This window comes from Lepidochelys olivacea (assembly GCF_965140295.1).
Source record: "Lepidochelys olivacea isolate rLepOli2 genome assembly, chromosome: 6".
Taxonomy (NCBI): Eukaryota; Metazoa; Chordata; order Testudines; family Cheloniidae; genus Lepidochelys; species Lepidochelys olivacea.
Window position 1 is genome coordinate 31932389 of NC_140416.1, and position 15543 is coordinate 31947931.

The 15543-nt window shown below is 41.5% G+C and overlaps 1 protein-coding gene across 1 annotated transcript in view; it reads right to left on the minus strand.

Moving 5' to 3' along the window:
* IRAG1 (inositol 1,4,5-triphosphate receptor associated 1) overlaps positions 1-15543 on the minus strand; it is a 119511-nt gene that overhangs the window by 83342 nt on the left and 20626 nt on the right. The window contains exon 3 of the mRNA XM_084632705.1: positions 4827-4929. The gene's annotated coding sequence lies outside the window, so the exon portion shown is untranslated. The remainder of the gene's footprint in view (positions 1-4826; positions 4930-15543) is intronic.

Here is a 15543-nt window from a genome sequence, read left to right on the forward strand (position 1 = left end):
TCCTGTAAGTATATATACACCTTCAATGTTTTCATTATGTACTGTCTATGCTCAGACTAAGAGCCTGGTTTAGTGGTGTGAGCACAGAACTGGGAGCCAGTAACTTCTGAATCTTGTCTCAGACATCAACTCTGAAAATTTGCTTCCAAGTTCAAATCCACAAAAACTTCCACTAATTTTGGATGCCTAAACGAGAGGTGTTAGAACTATTATCTTACTCTAGAAACTACTTCAGAGGTGCGAAGCAGCCACAACTCCAGTGGAAATCAGTGGAAGCTGTAGGTTCATGATGCCTCTAAAAAACAAACCAGACCCTTGGTGTCTCAGATTGGATACCTAAAAATTGAGGTACCTCAGATTAATGGATGCTTAAAAATGTTGTCCCCTTAACACCTCTTACTTAGCTTTTCCATCAAATAGGGGATGATAATACCCACTTCACGTGGATATTGTAAGGGTTAATTAGTTAATGTCTATAAAGCAAGTTGAAGAGGAAAAATGCTATATAACGTGAAGAATTATTTTAAGTGGTGTTCACTCTGTATTGTAGTCACAAACTAAGCACTAAAACCTTACTGCGACCCCTGGTGGTCAGTTTAGGAACATGGTTAGTAAACACATAAGAGTTTAATCTACTCAGTGGCTGGATTTTGTTAATTGCCTCACACAAAGGTCCTGCTTCAGATAGGCTTCCCTGGACAGAATGCAGGACTACAGTCACCCTACCATAAAAGCAAATAAATACTATTGCACTGAAAAGAGGTATTGGTTAGAGAGAATGCAAACTAGATTGGGTTTGACATCAGTGCATGGGTGTGTGTATATACACTTACACAGCAGTTGGACAACTTTCTACAGCTAAACCAAAACAACTCACTGAGTGAGCAAGTCAGATTTGTTGATGTATGATTTAATGATTCTATCAAATTAGCAAAGACCGATCAACTGCTTAGTTATCCTGGTTCCATTAAAGTAGGGCAGATCTGGCTTGCATACTAACTACCTTCTTATTGTTCATGTTACTATGAAACTCTAACCAACAACAGCTTGTTGGTGCATTACTGTAAGATTCTTAATTTTCTAGTTTAAACTTCAACTATAAATTAAACAAAATAGAAACAGTATCCACTAGGCAGATGGGTAATTAATATTCTCTCTTTGTTCAATTTATCTCCCGAAGTATCAGCTACCTGCTAAAATTTATGTGCTGGTAAAAATTAGAGAAACATCATGGCTTGAATTTACATTTATTGTTTTGTTAGCTCTCAGTATCACTAATAGGAGGCACAAGAGAGAAGAAATGAGGAACAAACACGTATGTGTATTATTTAATGTCCTCTTAACACACACTAACTAAATCACAGAACAAGGTGGATATCAGAGGCAGAACTCACTGCTCAGTTTACCATGAAGGCAAATGTTAACTATATTCATTTTCTGGCTGGTGAACAGCAGATACATTATGTCTGTGTGCACTGAGAAGAATAATCACCACCTACAGTTCTCGGTCAGTAAAGGATAGAGTAGCCTACCAATCCTGAACAGGTTCAACACTTGAACCCTATTATTTTCTCCCAACTCTGAATCACTGCATCATTCCTAGTCTTGACGGATTAGCTTTTTATTGGTACGTCAATAAACATGGATTTCATTACACACACACACACACACACACTATGGATTATAATCCAAATTTACAGATAAGCAAAGTAAGAAAAATGCTGCTTCGGTACTTATTAGAGTTTGATGTAAGGCTATTTATTTTATATATTTTGACATAGGATATTGACAATTTGGATTTTTAACAACTGTAAGTTTTAACTTTTTGAATCTCAATGTCTACTAACATTAAATAACTTATCTGAGTGTCTCTGCTTAATTTTCCACAACTGTGAAAGTTTAAATTGATAAAAATAGAAAAAAAATGCTAAAAAATAAATATTGGTATTATCAGTCAAAAATGGTAATAAATATAGAATTCTACAAAGTCTACTCAATCTTTACTCTTCAGTGGGAGATTGTTTTGTCTGGAGGAAGACGAGGCACAGATAATTTAATATTCAATGCCTTTTACATGAACTGTTAATTGTAAACTGTCTTTTACTAACATAAAAAGTTTTGATCTAACTGTTTCATGAAAGAACAGGAAGAATTTGTCTAGCAAAAGTTTGATTTTCCCAGGCTGACTTTTAAAACTGTTGCCATGCTTGCTTTGGTGAATTACACTAGTGACACTGGTCACAGGAGTCATAGCAGCAGCTACAAAAGTGCCATGACTCTGCTGGTGTGCTTTAATGTAGTGCTCTTTGAAACAGTGCTAGGTTAAAGCACACTACAGAACCTTTAGTGCACATGGACCAATTAGTGCACAACATGTTAGTGTCCTTTAGAAGTCACTAAAGGGTGTTACTCTATAATGTAAACAAACCCTTACTTTTCATCTCCGGAGACATAGGATCGAACAAAATGCTGCGATCTGAGCAACCTCTGAACTTGGTGAAAATTTGGATCCAAAACAGCTTTAGAGCTTGAGCACATTACTCCATAAAAGATGGATTCAGTCCTTTCTCAGGTCACAAAGGAAAATGAATTTGGTTGTTTTACCTAATTCTCAGTAGACATAGAAACATATAATTTGGCACATCATATAATTTGGCATAGCTGACAGACAAGTACTCAAGAGAACCCTGGGGCTGAAATATCAGGAATTATTTCAGGCCAGGACAGAGTCATGCCTGCTACACTGCTAGATGTGAAATCTTTCATACTGCCAGCTACCTACTTAGCCTAATATGTCTTACTTTGATGAGCACCAAATTCAAATAAAAAAAAAAAAGACAACAATGCACAGTTTTAACACCTCAAGGTTCAGTCACTTATTTTGATTAAAAACAACACCACCACCCACCCACTCTTGCATATAATGCAGAGGGACAGATTCTGTTCTGTGCCTCTCAGAAAGTACAGCCTAGGGGGCTGGTGGGATACAGGTTAATTTAAGCCACCATGGCAGTGCCTGGATCCTGGGTGGCTGGGGCCTGGAGCAGCCTCTGGCATAAAATTAGAGCCTTACTCAGGCTGCTGATGGGCTACTTTGGAGCCAGGAGCACCCAAGAATCTCTGTATTGCTGAGCACTAAGAAAACTCCCTCTCCTGACCCTGTCACATCTCCTTTGGTGCCCAACCCCATCTCTAGAAAACACTCTCCCTTGGCTAACTGAGGTGCTTTTGTGTCTCCTATACACTTCCACAGTGTCTTAGAGGGCCTAGGATTTTTGCAAAATATGAGCATATACTTTCTTTCCTAATAAAGACACATGCATTAGCATTCCAGTTTTTTATTTAGACACTTTAAACTGTAAAACGTACGGGGTCAGATTCTCTGGTACACTAAGGCAGAGGTATTACATAAGCAACAAACTGGCCTTAAACTCACTGGGAATAACCAGTGGAGAATTTACCCTGACACTTCCTGCAGTCTCCCTTCCCTTGGGTGTAAGGGGTAAAAAGAGGCATGCTGGGTCACGGGTGGGAAGGAGAGGAGAGGAGTGGCTCCTTCACACCCGATCATTCACAGGAGTGACCTTACATCACTGGCATCAATTGGGGTTGCTCCTGTGGCCCCATAAGCAGAGCTCGGATGGAGTGGAATCTCAAGTGTCAAAGGACAGACAATCACTAACAATGCACTATAGCAAGAATGGTAGGATCTGATCTGCCCTCCCACAGAAAACCTGTAGTAGGGAAAATAATTCACTAGAAACTCTTCAGAGTTCACCACCATTCCCCTGTGAAGGTGAAGTGACTTATTTTGGGATATTGGGAGACAGGATGCAGCCTTAAAACCACCAGGGCTCAGAACCTCCACGTGGAAACCAGGTTACAGTCCCAGGGTTGTAGTGTAGAGTGCCAGATGCTCCCTGGTCTGACATGAGCCAGCTGGTTACCTTTTGATTCATGCTGCCATTAAGCTGCTGGCTTTACCTCTCTAAGTTAAATATTAGAAACCTCTTTAAAAAAACATACAACAAAATAAGCTTTCAAGGGATGCTTTGGAAAAACCATCACTGGAGATATCCAATGCTGGACAAGGCAGCCATCAATGGTTTAGGAATAACAAAATTAGTCCTGCCATGTTTCATAAGGATGCACTATGAGCATGATCAAATGTCCATTCAAGTCAGTGGAAGTATGTTCATCAACAGGCATTGGATCAGGCTCTGTATGACCTTCTTCCATCCCAAAGGATTCTATCATTATGTTACTGTTGCTATTTTTATTAAATCAAATGATCCACAATACCATTTCGAAACCAAACCATGGAGTAACAGCAACAGCTTCGAAATCATCAGTTACAAATAAAAATCTCTAAAAATTATTTTTTAACTCAATGCCACAAGTGAAGTGGAAAAGGATGGACGAGTAGAACATAGGTTCAGTTAAACCACTTTGTGGACTATAAGATAAAAGATTTAGTTGTTTTAAACAAGGCAAACACCAGATTCTACTTATTCTCACACTGAGTGACATGCAGTATAAATAAGTTTTGTTTAGTTCTTGTCTGTTGTTGTACACCCTCTGCTTAAAATAGATAGGTAAAAATGGATTTCCTTAGGGTTCAAATTTGTTGTCAGATATAGATCAGTGGATACAGGGAACTTTCTTCTATCACTGGGTAACTTAGAACACAGTCTCCAGGAAATGATGATATAAAAGCTGTATTCCATAAAAGGAAAAAGTATTCAGAAATGTTTGGCTTTTGATCTGTTCCCTCTGCAACCCATTTCACCACAGTAGAGAAAGCAGAGTATAATCAGTAAACTTACCCTCTCTGTCTGAGTCACAGCTGAAAACTGTGTTAGCAAGGGTTTAGAATAAAGATGCTTTACTCCATCTCCACTGCTAGTCTGACAGCTGACCTCAAATGCTCTGTCAAATCACAGCAAATACATAAGAAAAAGAGCAAAAATATAAACACAGAGTTTAGAAATTGTTTTCTTAAGATTCCTTGGTTCATATACTGCCCCCAATCAAGGCAAGCAACTCCCATTGGCAGTAGTGGGAGTTCCATGTTCTCATCAAGGATAGTATCTTGGCTTCTGAATGAAATATTTTTGAATTGCTCCTTGTGGGCTCAGTTTTCCATTGCCCTGCACTTGTGCAGTCATTTGCACCACTGCAAAGTGAATGACAGGTGAGTGTAAATTGCTACCAAATCAGAAAAGGAACATTTTACATTCACTTCACACTTGTGTAAAAGAACAAACAGGGTGCAGTGCATTTGTGAATCAAATCCTCTGACCTTAAACTTCTTAACACTGAGGGTATGTCTGCACTGCAATAAAACATTTGTGGCTGGCCCATGTCAGCTGACCTGGGCTCACACTGCAGGGCTATAAAATTGCAGTGTAGACATTCATGTTTGGGAGCCCAAGCCCAAATCAGCTGACATGGGCCACCCATGAATGTTTTGTTGCAATGTAGACATTCCCGCAGTGTTAAGAAGTTTAAGGTCAGAGGATTTGATTCACACGGCACGCTGTGTGTTCTTTTACATAAGTGTGAAGTGAATGTAAAATGCTCCTGAATGTCTATACTGCAATTTAATAGCCCTGCAGTCCGAGCCCTGCAAGCCTAAGTCAGCAGCCATAGGCGAGCCATAGGTGTTTTATTGCCGTGTAGACCCACCCCTAAGACAGGTTATAGCTCTATTTCATTCAGTGAAAATTAATGCAAGACAGAAATACAATTTTCCTGCCAATTTATTTGTACTGCATGATATGCCTTTCAGTCACAAAACACTATTAATAATAGTAATTACTCCACTAAGAAAAAGTGCAATTTGTTAACATTTGCTAGCAATTTAAATCTGTAGATATAGATATATAGAAAGAGGTCATGGACATTGATAGAAGGTGCTTCTTTACGGCACGTAATTTTTTAAAAGTCATAAAGTTGATTTTTCACTTGAAATAGTGATTAAATTTGTAAATTATTCTAAAACTGCTTTAGCCATCATTTATCTGCACAGATAATTAACAACTCCATAGATATTGTATAATACCAATGTATTCTGCGATAACGTTTACTGAACCAAATTCTGCCCCCATTAATATCCATTCAACTCCACTGGGTAGGACCAAGACTTTTTTAGGCAGTTACAGGGTTGTCCCTCCCGATGAGATATTGAACAATACTTTTCTAGGTTGTGCAGATTGTGTGCAGCTAGAATGTTAATGTAAGGTTTATTCCCTCTCACATACGGGATTTGATCCTGCAAAGTCTGAGAGCACTCCCATTGGCTTAAATGGGAGTTGAGGGCACCCATTACCTTGCAGGATTGAGCCCCGTATGCAGATAAAATTCAAATAATTGTGCCATGATAATATTTAACATGAATAATTTCTACATACATTGACTTTTAATTTATTCATCCTTTTTTATTCTTGTATGTCCTTATCCCTTACAAATACAGGGAGGTAAAAATTTAAAAAGAACCCAAAAAAGGAGACTGACCAAACAATAGCATGCATATCACAAAAAAGAAGGCCCCTAGCCTCTACAGATCTTCCAATCACCATATAATCTCATGGCTATAAAATCTTTCTTAAAATCATAAGGATTGCATACAGTTACCTGTCCCCCGTGTCTCACTTTACATAAACTTACCAGAGGAAATGACTCTTTTCCACTTTGTAGTTTCCTCATGGCCCAAGAATATCTAAAAAGCTTTGTTATCCAGCAGGTGGGGGGTGGGGGAACAAGGGGTGCCGGTAAGTCAAAAATTCCAGTTAACTAAGAGTGAATGGGTTTGGTTGCAGGGGGGATCAGGGCATGGGTTCTGAGAGGGAGTTTGGGTGTGGTAGGGGGCTTGGGGCAGGGGGTTGGAGTACGGGAGGGATTTCAGGGTGGCGGATCCAGGTGGCGCGTGCCTCGGGTGGCTCCTCGCAAGCAGTGACATGTCCCTGCTGCTTCTAGGTGGAGGCATGGCTTGGCGGCTCTGTGCGCTGCCTCTGCCCGCAGGTGCTGCCCCAGCAACTCCCATTGGCCATGGTTCCTAGCCAATGGGAGCTGTGGAGCCAGTGCTCGGGGCGGCGGCAGCACATGGAGCCCCCGTGGCTGTTCCTCTGCTTAGGAGCAGCAAGGACATGTCGCCGCTTCTGGGGAGCCAGGTAGGGAGCCTGCTGGCCCCACACCAACTGGACTATAAACCCAACTTTCAATAAAGATCAGAAATGCCGGTTTATAGAGTTTTCCGGGTTGGTAAAGTGCTGGATAACACAACTTTTACTGTACTATTTAATAAAATCAGCTTGTAAGCATCTGTTTTAGAACTAAACTGAAAAGGTTCAACTCTGTGCAGGTACAGAGAGGCCCACAGCTGGAATAGTTATTTTGTTCATCATACTGTGTACAAATTAGAATATGCCACCATCTTGTTATTGAACAAAGAAGAAATAACTTAATTAGGTAGGCAGCAAAGTATTCTGATTCTCCAAAGCATCTAAAAGTATCATTCTTTGGAGGTTGTATTTTCAAAAATGAGGTAAGGGTGGCTTGCACTAGTCTGAAGAATTTGTAGATATGGTGGATTGTTTGGAGAGTAATATTAGAGGCATTAGTGCTTAAAAAATTAGTCCTGGTGAAAAGTGATACATTCAATGTGATAGAAAATGGATTTCTTCATTTTTCTACTAAGTAAATACAGCAAAGGACAGTGAGAGTTTAATGTTCCCAAAATGCTTCTCCAATGTACCTCCACTTTGGTCTGCAGGGAATACCTCTAGTTACCATGACCCTCAGCCCTGGTCTACACTAAGAGTTTAGGTCGAATTTAGCAGCGTTAGATCTGTTTAACCCTGCACCCGTCCACACAACAAAGCCATTTTCATTGACTTAATTGGCTCTTAAAATCTATTTCTGTACTCCTCCCCGACGAGGGAATTAGCGCTGAAATCGACATCGCCGGGTCTAATTTGGGTTAGTGTGGACGCAATTCGACTGTAATGGCCTCTGGGAGCTATCCCACAGTGCTCCATTATGACCGCTCTGGACAGCACTCTGAACTCGGATGCACTGGCCAGGTAGACAGGAAAAGCACCGCGAACTTTTGAATTTCATTTCCTGTTTGGCCAGTGTGGCAAGCTGATCAGCACAGGTGACCGTGCAGATCTCAACAGCAGAGGTGACCATGGAGTCCCAGAATCACAAAAGAGCTCCAGCATGGACCGAACGGGAGGTACTGGATCTGATCACTGTATGTGGAGATGAATCCGTGCTATCAGAACTCCGTTCCAAAATACAAAATGCCAAAATATTTGAAAAAATCTCCAAGGGCATGAAGGACAGAGGCTATCACAGGGACCCACAGCAGTCTGCTGAAATTGCCAACAACGGCACAAATTAGAACCAAATGCAGTGGTTTTTTTGTAGTATGTATAGCTGTAAAGTAGCAACTAGATTAGCAGCTAGGCACTTGGCCATTTAGGCTGGGATTTTCATAGGTGCCTAAGGGAGTTAGGCACTCAACCTCCCATTGAATTTCAGTAACACAAACTTATTCTGCAACAATATTTTAGGGCCCAAATTCAAGGAGAGTTAGGTTTGTACTGCTTTAGGCACCTATGAAAATCCCAAGTTTAATATTTGCTCTTACCTAATGTTCTATATTGATTCTACTACACAAACAAAATAGTTTTAATATAGACCCATCATACAGGATTATGGCTGATTAATGAATAGCAATCACACCTACAGAATAGGTTTCAGAGTAGCAGCTGTGTTAGTCTGTATTCGCAAAAAGAAATGGAGTACTAGTGGCACCTTAGAGACTAACCAATTTATTTGAGCATAAGCTTTCGTGAGCCACTAGTACCCCTTTTCTTCCTGCAGAATAGGAATTCTCCATAAAAAATTGTCAGCCAGGTTCCATTCTGTTTTAACACTAGTTTATCAGAAGAAAACTGAACATTGCCACTTCTGCTTAAGTATCAAACATTAAAATTTAGGTTTGTTCATTCAAGTAGCACTAAATCAGTTTGGAACCTGGCCTGTAGTCTCTTGTATTAGGAACCCATTTTGCTGCCACTAACAGGAGACTCAACTGGCAAATGCAGTTAATATATATTTTAAGAAGAATTAGTAATAGTGAGGAATATTCTTAAAATTCTAGAACAATGTGCTCAGGAAAATGGATGCAGTTTTCTTTTAAGGGAGGAATCTCTAGGTCCATTTACAAAAATGGATCTGGAAGAATTCAGGGCCCCTTTGCTTTGGGTAGTAAGGAGTTAATATTGCATGACTTTACCTTTTATGAATGAGTCACAAGTCCTGGAACCAGTTTTCCATTTCCAATTTTTGTGTTTTATTTAGCTAGACAAAGAATTTGAAAAAGATTAGGCTACTATTAATGTCACTGGCATATCCCTCTACTAATAACTATAGGAACTGTGTGTATGATTTTGCATAAATCATCTTTAATAGCAGTCTGCTACATTTCTATTAATTCTGCCTATTCTTTTTGACTCATCAGTTCATGACAAAGATCCAGTGAGATACTTTATCATTAAGCATGGACATTTCCAAACACTGGACCAAATTCAGGTCCTTACTCAGGGTCTGATCATATCCTTGTGTGTGAAAACTGGCCCAGAGGGAGTTATGAGAGGGGAAATGTTTGCAAGGTTCTTCTTGCAGAGATTTCTCCTTAATCATTCCATTGTGGGAAATCAGGGTCCTGTTCCCTGCTCACCATGGGCCCAACAACAAATCCAGTAGATTCTAGGTGATCAGAGGGAGATTGGTGCCTCCATGACGAATCTGGGTCCCCTGTGGCTGCCTCCATCTGCCCCTATTCACAAGACTGCTAAACTAGCAGCTGTCCCGAGGATCACCCTTAAGAAGGGATACCCACAGTAGACGAGTGCTATGGAACTAATATAGCAACAAGTGCCCCTCGGCAAAACAGGAGACAACATTTGCACCCTCCCACTCCGGCAAACCCAGTCTGCCTTTCTCTCTCATTGCCCTCCAAGTACCTGTACAGATCGCTCAACCTAACAGAGAGTCCAAGGAAAGGGAAGGTGGAGGGATGTTAACCAGGGAGCCAAGTGAGAAGAGGGTGAATATGCAGAAGAAGGAGATCAATGTATAGATTTTGGGGGCACAACAAAACTCTCAATTATTACTTAGACGTTACTCAAGCAAACTCATATTAGCTTCAGTAGAAGTTTGCCGAAGAACAGACTGAGTCAAAACTGACTAAAGACCTCAAGATTTGGGCCACTCTAGATGAACTACCTCATAAAGAATTGTATTTTCTCTTTTACAGCCACAATACAATAGACTTGTGCACATGTGAACAAACATATGCATGCGAGTACTTCCACTGCAGGATTAGGACCTTAGATTGCTACTATGCCATAGCCTCATAGGTTGTGCTGTAGGGAAGCTCTTTCAGATATTCACGCAGAATTTTTCTCCTCTTAAGTTCAACCTATCCTAGTCATACATCATCAGTTCTCCCTGTTTCATGTGTTACACCATTTTAATAGCTGTAGATGTTATGTGCTTCTATGCTCTTTTATCCTTGCCACATGACCATTAATTCATTTATGCTTATCTCACCTTTTCTCATAGATAGATATTAAGGTCACCATTAAGGGACCATTATGATCATCTAATCTGACCTCCTGCACAATGCAGGCCACAGAATCTCACCCACCCACTCCTGCGATAAACCTCTCACCTATGTCTGAGCTATTGAAGTCCTCAAATCATGGTTTAAAGACTTCAAGGTGCAGAGAATCCTCCAGCAAGTGACCCGTGCCCCATGCTACAGAGGAAGGTGAAAAACCTCCAGGGCCTCTTCCAATCTGCCCTGGAGGAAAATTCCTTCCCGACCCCAAATATGGCGATCAGCTGAACCCTAAGCATATGGGCAAGATTCACCAGCCAGATACCCAGGAAAGAATTCTCTGTAGTAACTCAGATCCCACTCCATCTAACATCCCATCACAGGCCATTGGGCCTATTTACCATGAATATTTAAAGATCAATTAATTGCCAAAATCATATTATCCCATCATACTATCTCCTCCATAAGCTTATCAAGTTTAATCTTGAAGCCAGATAGGTCTTTTGCCCGCACTGCTTCCCTTGGAAGGCTATTCCAAAACTTCACTCCTCTGATGGTTAGAAACCTTCATCTAATTACAAGTCTAAACTTCCCGATGACCAGTTTATATCCATTTGTTCTTGTGTCCACATTGGTACTGAGCTTAAATAATTCCTCTCCCTCTCTGGTATTTATCCCTCTGATATATTTAGAGAGAGCAATTATATCTCCCCTCAACCTTCTTTTGGTTAGGCTAAACAAGCCAAGCTCCTTGAGTCTCCTTTCATAAGCCAGGTTTTCCATTCCTCGGATCATCCTAGTAGCCCTTCTCTGTATCTGTTCCAGTTTGAATTCATCCTTCTTAAACATGGGAGACCAGAACTGCACACAGTATTCCAGGTGAGGTCTCACCAGTGCCTTGTGTAACAGTACTACCACCTCCTTATCTCTACTGGAAATACCTCGCCTAATGCATCCCAAGACCACAATAGCTTTTTTCATGGCCACATCACATTGGCAGCTCATAGTAATCCTGTGATCAAACAATACTCCAAGGTCCTTCTCCTCCTCCGTTACTTCTAATTGATGTGTCCCCAGCTTATAACTAAAATTCTTGTTATTAATCCCTAAATGCATGACCTTACACTTCTCACTATTAAATTTCATCCTATTACTATTACTCCAGTTTACAAGGTCATCAAAATCTTCCTGTATGATATCCCGGTCTCTCTCTAAATTGGCAATACCTCCCAGCTTTGTATCATCCGCAAACTTTATTAGCGCACTCCCACTATTTGTGCCGAGGTCAGTAATAAAAAAATTAAATAAGATTGGTCCCAAAACCGATCCCTGAGGAACTCCACTGGTAACCTCCCTCCAGCCTGACAGTTCATCTTTCAGTAGGACCTGCTGTAGTCTCCCTGTTAACCAATTCCTTATCCACCTTTCAATTTTCATATTGATTCCCATCTTTTCCAATTTAACTAATAATTCCCCATGTGGCAGAGTATCAAATGCCTTAACTGAAATTTAGGTAAATTAGATCCACTGCGTTTCCTTTGTCTAAAAAATCAATTACTTTCTTAAAGAAGGAGATCAGGTTGGTTTGGCATGATCTACCTTTTGTAAAACCATGTTATATTTTGTCCCATTTACCATTGACCTCAATGTCCTTAACTACTTTCTCCTTCAAAATTTTTTCCAAGACCTTGCATACTACAGATGTCAAACTAACAGGCCTATAGTTACCTGGATCACTTTTTTTTCCTTTCTTAAAAATAGGAACTATGTTAGCAATTCTCCAATTATATGGTACAACCCCTGAGTTTACAGATTCATTAAAAATTCTTGCTAATGGGCTTGCAATTTCATGTGCCAATTCCTTTAATATTCTTGGATGAAGATTATGTGGCCCCCCCCCGATTTAGTCCCATTAAGCTGTTCGAGTTTCGCTTCTACCTCAGATCCTCAGATATGGTAATATCTACCTCTATATCCTCATTCCCATTTGTCATGCTACCATTATCCCTAAGATGCTCATTAGCCTTATTAAATACTGAGGCAAAGTATTTGTTTAGATATTGGGCCATGCCTAGATTATCCTTGACCTCCACTCCATCCTCAGTGTTTAGTGGTCCCACTTCTTCTTCCTTTGTTTTCTTCTTATTCATATGGCTATAGGATCTTTTACTATTGGTTTTAATTCCCTTTGCAAGGTCCAACTCTACTTGACTTTTAGCCTGTCTCACTTTATCCCTACATGTTCTGACCTCAATAAGGTAGCTTTCCTTGCTGATCCCTCCCATCTTCCACTCCCTGTATGCTTTCTGCTTTTTCTTAATCACCTCTCTGAGATGCTTGATCATCCAGCTTGGTCTCCAAGTCCTGCTTATGAATTCTTTCCCCTTTCTTGGGATGCAGGTTTCCGATAGCTTCTGCAGCTTTGACTTAAAGTAATCCCAGGCCCCCTCTGCCTTTAGATCCATAAATTCTTCAGTCCAATCCACTTCCCTAACTAATTTCCTTAATTTTTGAAAGTCAGCCCTTTTGAAATCAAAAACCCTAGTCACAGATTTATTTTTGTTTGTCCTTCCGTTCAGTTTGAACTGAATTAGCTCATGATCACTTGAACCAAGATTGACCCCCTACAATCATTTCTTCTATGAGGTTCTCACTACTCACCAAAACCAAATCTAAAATGGCAAACCCTCTAGTCGGTTCACCAACTATTTGATGAAGGAATCCATCAGCTATCGCATCTAGGAAAATCTGAGCCCTATTAATATTACTAGCACTCTTCCTCCAGTCTATATCTGGGAAGTTAAAATCTCCCAAGATCACACAGTTTCCATTAGTATTTACTTCATTAAAAACATTAAAGAATATCCATATCTATCCATATCTAAATTAGATCCCGGCAGTTTATAGCCCAAGGACTCTCACAGGAGAGGCTCTAGTAGTTTTCTTCCCCAATGTGATTTTTGCCCAGACGGACTCTGTCTTATCCATTCCATCGCTTCTTATTTCTTTACATTCTACCTGATCATTGATATACAATGCTACTCCACCACCTTTACCTTTATTTCTGTCTTTCCTAAACAGCACATACCCTTCAATACCCGTAGTCCAGTCATGACTACTATTCCGCCATATTTCTGTTATCCCTAGAATATCTGGTTTCACTTCCTGCACCAGTAGCTCTAGTTCCTCCATTTTGTTACCTAGGCTCCTCGCATTGGTGTACAAACATCTTAATTTTTGCTGTATGACCTCACTCACATTCTGTACCCGATTAGGCACGCTCATTCTACAGCCAGTATGACCTATTAGACTGGTATCTACACTGCCCTTCCTCCTTATGTCCATTCTCCTACCCACGGCTGTATCCTCTCTTACTTCATTTTCTTTCCTCTCAATGCTAAAATCGGGCGTGGAGATTACCTGGACATCTCCCAACCATCTCCCCCAAATTCCTAGTTTAAAGCTCTCTTAATCAGTTGTGCCAGCCTCCATCCTAAAAGTCTATTTCCTTCCCTGTTCAGATGAAGTCCATCCCGAGAGAACTGTCCTCTGTCCATGAATGCCTCCCTTTTATTGCAGGGGTGGGCAAACTATGGCTCCGGGGTCGCATCGGGCCCTTCAAACATTTTAATCCGGCCCTCAAGCTCCTGCTGGGAAGTGGGGTTGGGGGCTTGCTCCGCATGGCTCCTGGAAGCAGCGGCATGTTCCATCTCCAGCTCCTATGCATAGGGGATGTCGGGGGCTCCACGTGCTGCCCCCGCCTCAAGTGCTGCCCCTGCAGCTCCCATTGGCCAGCAAATGGGGCCAATGGGAGCTGCAGGGGCGGCACCTGTGGACGGGGCAGTGCGCAGAGCTGCCTGGCAGCACCTCTGCATAGGAGGCAGAGGAGGGGACATGCCGCTGCTTCCAGGAGCTGCTTGAGGTAAGTGCCATCTGGAGCCTGCACCCTGACCCCCTCCCGTGCCCCAACACTTCGCCACAGCCCTCCCACTCTCTGAACCTCTCGGTCCCACCCTCCTGCACACCAGAGCCCGCACTACAGCCAGAGCCCTCTCCCTGCACCCCAACCCCCTGCCCCAGCCCGGAGCCCCCTCCCACACCCTGAACTCCTCATTTCTGGCCCCACCCCAGAGCCCGCATCCCCAGCCAGAGCCCTCACACCCCCCTCACCCAACCCCCAATTTTGTGAGCACCTGTGGCCCCTCAGGCCAAAAAGTTTGCCCACCCCTGTTTTATTGCCATTATCTTTTCCCCGCAAACTTTAATTGATTTTGTGTACTCTTCTTTGATCTTTTAGTCATTCTAGTTCTAAGAAACAGATCTTGGACAAACAGTGTCATCAAGTGCCACTTAGGAGGGTGGCTTGGGAGGAATCTAGATCTAGGGGTGATCATAAGTAAGGCTATGTTTACCACCCCAAGTAAGTGCACCCGCCACACCCCAGCCCCTAACCCCCACCCACACACCCAAAATTCTGCTGCTGGCTCAGGGGCTGCCCTTTTATTGGACCAGCTTCTGTTGGTGATCTGTGGAGCTCGAAAGCTTGTTTCTTTCACCAACCGAAGTTGGTCCAATAACAGCTATTACCTCACCCACCTTGTCTCTCTAATATTCCAGGACCAACACAGCTACAACACTGCAAACATATTTTGTATAGAAACTGGCTAATTTATGTAGGAGGGCAGCATCAGTCTTTGCTCCTGGGACATATAGGGAATAATCACAAAATGAAGAATGAAAAACATTCTTAATGCTCTCAAAAATGAGATACTATGAACTGATTTCTTCCAGGTTACACATCTGTCTGGTAAGGATGACCCTGCGTTGGGAAAAAACCCAGAGAGTTGTATTGTACTGGATGTCCATATAAGAATGGTAAATATTAATTCAAAGACAATTAAGACAAA